Source organism: Balaenoptera acutorostrata, chromosome 17, assembly GCF_949987535.1.
Source record: "Balaenoptera acutorostrata chromosome 17, mBalAcu1.1, whole genome shotgun sequence".
Classification (NCBI taxonomy): Eukaryota; Metazoa; Chordata; class Mammalia; order Artiodactyla; family Balaenopteridae; genus Balaenoptera; species Balaenoptera acutorostrata.
This window is the reverse complement of record NC_080080.1, coordinates 76,849,759-76,855,758: the sequence shown is the minus strand read 5'-3', so window position 1 is coordinate 76,855,758 and position 6,000 is coordinate 76,849,759.

The window sequence follows — 6,000 nt, the reverse complement described above, 5'->3', positions numbered from 1 at the left end:
GTCCAGTCAAAAGCTTTAAGACCTGAGCATGATTTTCCAAATGTCCTTCCCCCTGTGTGACAGCAGAGGTTGTCCCAGAGGGTGGAGGTGGCATCAGTCTGGGTCTCTGAGCGAAGCTAACATGAGACAGAGACCGTCCCCATTGACTCATTGTCACCCCGTGGTCTGTAAGCATCACTGAGACGTGTGGACACTTTGTCACCAGAGCAGTGCCTTTCCTGACTGATGCGTACACACACGCTAATTGTACATATAGAAGAACCCCCATATCAATGGGTATTTTATCTTACACATAGTCATAAGAACTTAGATTATCTAATACTCAAGATTACAATAAAATAAAAGGTTGTTACTTCTATAGTAACACCGCGATGAAGAGTGGCCCCCGCTCGCCGCAACTAGAGAAAAATAAAAGGTTGTTACTTCTATAGGTAGATCTAATATTTGTCTTTAAAAGGAACAGCTGGGGGGAAAAAAAAAGAAACAGCTGGTAGATAAAGAGAATACAGTTGACCCTTGAACAACACAGCTTGAACTGCCCAGGACTGAACTTAGACGTGCATTTTTTTCAGTAAATATGTACTACAGTACTACACAATCTACGGTTGGTGCTCAGATTCAGAACCACAGATACAGAGAGCTGACTGTAAACTTCTGGCAGGTTTTCGACTATGCGGAGGGTCGGCGCCCCAGCCCCCATGTTGTTCAAGCATCAATTATACATATAAACATAAAAAGCAGAGGAGAAGCAATGATATGATCAGGAGTTATTATCAGAGGGCCACCAGCCCCATCTACCACAGTCGTCTCCAAGGTGATCAGTGATGTCAACGTGCTGCTCCTGGACCATCTGAACCCAAAATCTCCCATCAGCAAGACCCGTAGAGGTGACTTTACTTCTGTATTCTTTTATGTCAACCACAAACATTTAGATTCCAGAATATATAAATGTCCAGTCATGCTTTTTGGAGATACTTTTTAGAAGATGCTCAACTTTGGGAACAGAAAAGAGAAGCAAATCGAACGACAGAAAAATAGAGGCCTTTACAATAAACCGAAGGAAACGTAACAGACATACACTTACAGCTTCGATGTGCACCTTCCTGACATTCTTGAGGAGAGGGGAGGGTGAGGTTAAGTCAAAGAGGCCAGCAGCATCTGCTTTGCATAAAGTCATTGTGGCGTTTAGAAAAAAATCATTTTATGTTTCTACAGAGTTGAAGGCTTCCTGAATACATTTAGTTGAAAAGATTGGATCCTGGGCTAAGAGTAAGTCTGGAAAGTGAATTTACAACTCTGTAGATGGTGAGAGATCCAGAGAGACAAGTCCGAAGGATCTCATGGTACCTGTCTACACAGCAAGGGAAACTGAGGTCCAGGACTGGGGAGACAGCTCTGTGATCTGTAATTTGAAAACTTTCCATAAAGAAAAGTCTAACCCCACATGCCTTAACTAATAAGTTCTACTCTAATTTAAAGAAGAAAAAACCACCAGCGTAGGAGAAACTCCTCCATGGAATTTTAAAAAGCGGGAATACTTCTCCATACACTCAGTGAGGTCAGAATAAATTTGATCCCCAAACTTAACAAGGACATTACAAGAAAGAAAAATTATAGGCTAATATCATTCATGAACATAAATGCAAACTTCCAAACAATATTAGCAAATTGAGGTTCCATTTCCAGCAGTGACAGAATAGGTTGTATCAGACTGATCTCCTCCTAATAATAGTTAGAATTTCTGGACACAAGCATGACCAAACACAGGCGGATGTCACAGGCGATCTCAGCCTTAAAAGAGGGGAAGCAGGCTGGGTTGATCTAAATTTACTGACTACTCACCTAACGGCTCCACTACCTGTGTTGCACGCAGGAAATGGAGCTCAAGTAGAAAGGGACAGGTTCATCGGGCCAAGGATTCAGAGGTCAGAGTTCGGGGCTGGGAATTAAGAGGAGGAATCCTAGCAAAGAGGTAGCCAAAGGAAGGGGTCCCCAAATCTGTGCAAAACTCCTCTCAAATCCTTGACTAGCTCCTTAACTGTGCAGACGTAAGGTGAGAGTCCAAGAAACAGAGCAGAAAGCAGCAGAAGGTAGAGCCTAAACGAGCTGGGCAGAGATTTCAGCATCTTTCTCTTCTTGAGAGGCAGCGTTTGGAGTTCAAGTCATGCCAAATGAGAGGGAATTGGTAAATACTGCGGGTTTTCCACTGAGTACCAGAAGAGTCACCATACAATAAAGGGCCACATTTAAAACTAATGGCTATGTCTTAGGGCTTACTGCCTACAACAAAAAAACAACACTTTTCAGAGAAAGATGAAAGAATTCAGAGCTCCTATAATGTATCCTTTACAATATTCAATATACAAATTAAAAATATTAGCTATACAAAGAAGCAAGAAAATGTGACCCGAAATTTCTAAAAAGTTAAAAAGCAGTTATTATAAACAGGCCCTGCAACGACCAGATGTTAGAATCAGCAGTCAGGGATTCTTAAATAAATAAAAGAAATATGTTAAAGAATCTATAGGAAAAGAGAGATCTAATGGGTGAAGAGGTTTGGAATTTCAGAGAGAAAGGGAAATTCTACAAGTAAACCGACGGAGAGTTCCAGTCTAAGACGGCAACGTAGGAGGTTCCTGAATTCACCTCCTCCCATGGACACCTCAAATCTGCAGCTCCACACAGAACAATTCCCTCGGAAAGAAATGCAAAAACTAGCTGGACAACTCCTCCACATCAGGCAAATGGGAAAAAAATCCACATCAAAACGGGTAGGAAAGGTTGAAACTTTCATCATAAACCCCACCTCCGGTGCAGTGACATACAGTCAGGAGGGAACTCAACTCCCAGCTTCTCCCTGAGGAGCAAGGGGTTTTGACCCAACATCTAGTGCCCTAGCTTTTAAAACGTCCACCTAAGGGATGGGCCCCCAAAACACCTAGCTCTAAAAGCCGACAGGGCTTAGGGTCCGTGAAACCTACAAAGCTAAAGCAAAGAAAGAAAGAGTTGTTAATGGGCTTGTGAGGACTCCTCATGGCTGCCTCCCAGTGCTAAGTGCGGAAGCAGCAGACAGAAATGCCCACCTCCTAGTTTTTACCTAAAAGAGGTCTCTTTGCATTCCTTAAAATCTGCAGCCTGAGGGGCAGGCCCCTAATTTAGCACATGCCTAGGGGCCACCTGCTGCCCCCCATGGAGACTGGGGAGTCTGGTAGGAGCCATCTCCACCAACTCCCTACGTCTGCCTCCAAGTCACAGTTTTCTCCCTGGAAGGAGCCTGTACGCACATCTGATAGCCGGCTTTTGCAGATGCAACCCAGGAGATGCACCCCTTGATCGCCTGGCTCTGGTGGCCAGTGGGGCTTGCATTTGTAGGCCCTATCAGACCGTAGCAAACAAAGAAACAGCTCCTAACTGGCTGTCACCCCAGGGCTCAGGGCAGAGAGAGCAGATAGAAATGCCCATCTCCCAGGCTTTTCCCTGAAGGAGGTCTACTTGCAGACTTTCAATTATAAGATAAGGTCTGAGGATCTAATGTAAAATATGATGACTGTAGTTGACTGTGTTGCATAATTGAAATTTGAGACTTGAAGTTCTGCTTTAAGAGAGTAGAAGTTAACTGTTCTCACCAAAAAAAAAGGAAATATGCAAGGTGATGGGTATGTTAAGTAACCAGATGGGGGGATCCTTTCACAAGGTGCACATATATCAAATCCTCACACTGTACACTTTAAATCTATTACAATTTTATTTCAATTAAAAGAAAAAGAATTTGTACCATGTCAGTGCAATGAGGGTGAAGAAGAGATATTTTGGAGGGGAAATCAAAAGATTTGGTAAACAATAAACTGTGAGGTTAAAGGAAAAAGAGGAATTAAAAATGACTCTGGGGACTTCCCTGGTGGCACAGCGGTCAAGAATCCACCTGCCAATGCAGGGGACACGGGTTCGAGCCCTGGTCCAGGAGGATCCCACATGCCACGGAGCAACTGGGCCCGTGAGCCACAATTACTGAGCCTGCACTCTAGAGCCCGTGAGTCACAACTACTGAGCCCGTGTGCCACAACTACTGAAGCCCGCGCACCTAGAGCCCGTGCTCCACAACAAGAGAAGCCACCGCAATGAGAAGCCCGCGCACCGCAACAAAGAGTAGCCCCTGCTCGCCGCAACTAGAGAAAGCCCGTGCGCAGCAACAAGGACCCAATGCAGCCAAAAATAAATAAATTAATAAATAAAAAAGACTGATTTGTAGCTTATGGTAAATGGTAAGAAACTATAGAATGAATAAGTTCCATGATTCTCAAACCCCCTCAACCATTTTGAGAATATAAAATAGTAAGAAATGCAGGGGAAGTGAGGTACTTGTGATCATTTCTTTGGAGAAGAATGGGAAGAGGTACTATAGCTTCCATCACAAGCTAAAAAGAGAGGGACTGCCTGTCATGAATGTCACCAATGTCGGTTGATACTTTCATTCAAGTTAAGATGTGAGTGAAACAACACAATATACATAGTAACTCAATGACATGACACGAGCAACTACTTCTTTCCTGTATCAGTCAGTCATTTTCAAATACTGAAAGAATGCCCCTTTTTCTTCCCTTTTGCTATTCCCAATATAGCAGCTACAGACACAGCATACTTTTAAGTCTTAACTGCCTTGTAAACATTTTCTCCACCACATTCTTAAATTCAGAGTAGGCAATGAACAAAATAATAAATCAAGGTCTTAAGTGTGGCATGTGCCAATTTCTGAGTTGTGAATACTCCCACCATGGTGAATTTCAAGCTACCAACATGTTGTCACTGAATGTGGAGTTGGGAAGAGGTGTACCATAGCATGCCATTACATGGTATTTCCACCATGTAGATACAATAGATGTATCGATAATAATAAAATATATTTAGAATAGGTAATAGATAATAAAATGTATGGCATAGATAATTATAAAATGTATTTAAATAATTTGGAAATGATTTTTAGTATTTATTACATTGCTTTTTAATATGATTTCATTGCAAGCTTATGTAACTTAATTTTTTTCTTTTTTTTACTTTGTTATTGAAGTATAGTTGATTTACAATATTGTGTTAGTTTCAGGTGTACAGCAAAGTGACTCAGTCATACATATACATATGTATATAGCTATATCCTTTTATAAAAAATTCTTTTCCACTGTAGGTTATTACAAGATAGTGAATATAGTTCCCTATGCTATACAGTAAATTCCTGTTGTTTATGTATATGGTAGTGTGTATCTGTTAATCCCATACTCCTAATTTATCCTTCCCCCCTTCCTCTCAATTTTTAACAATGGCTGTGTTAAACAACTACCTGTAAAATTCCTGAAAATTTAACCACAGGCTCTCCCGAGCCAGGATAAGCCACCTCCTGCACACCTCTGACTTTAAGTACATTGAAAACACAGCTTTACTGTCCTAGCTGTCATTCTCAAACTGCTAAAATGTGGATTTTCCTCTCTATGAAATTCATAGTAAACTTGGTACAGCAATCTCTTCTCTTAATCCAGTGGACACATTCCAGTCCTAAATTTTTTTTTTTTTTTTTTTTTTGCCATACGCGAGGCTTGTGGGATCTTAATTCCCCGACCAGGGGTTGAACCCAGGCCCACGGCAGTGAAAACACTGAATCCTAACCACTAGCCCACCAGGGAATCCTAACCTTCATTATCCATAGGAAACGACACTGTTGGTCTCCTGCTTGAAACCACCATGTCGCTGGTTTGTCCAGTCTCTTGCCTTCACCCTCCCTCTCTGACTATTCCCTAGGTCTAGTCTGAATGTTCTCCTTTCCCCACTGAGCCCTTCAGTGTTGGTTTTTCTGAGTATTCTCGGTCCTCACATCTTATCACATCTCACACTGACCCAGGAAGCCTCACCTACCCTGTTATCGCTCATGGGCAGTCATCACCAAACCTGTATCTCCAAACCAAGATTCTCCTATCTCCTAATATCTAGACCCACATTTGCAATTGCTCTGTG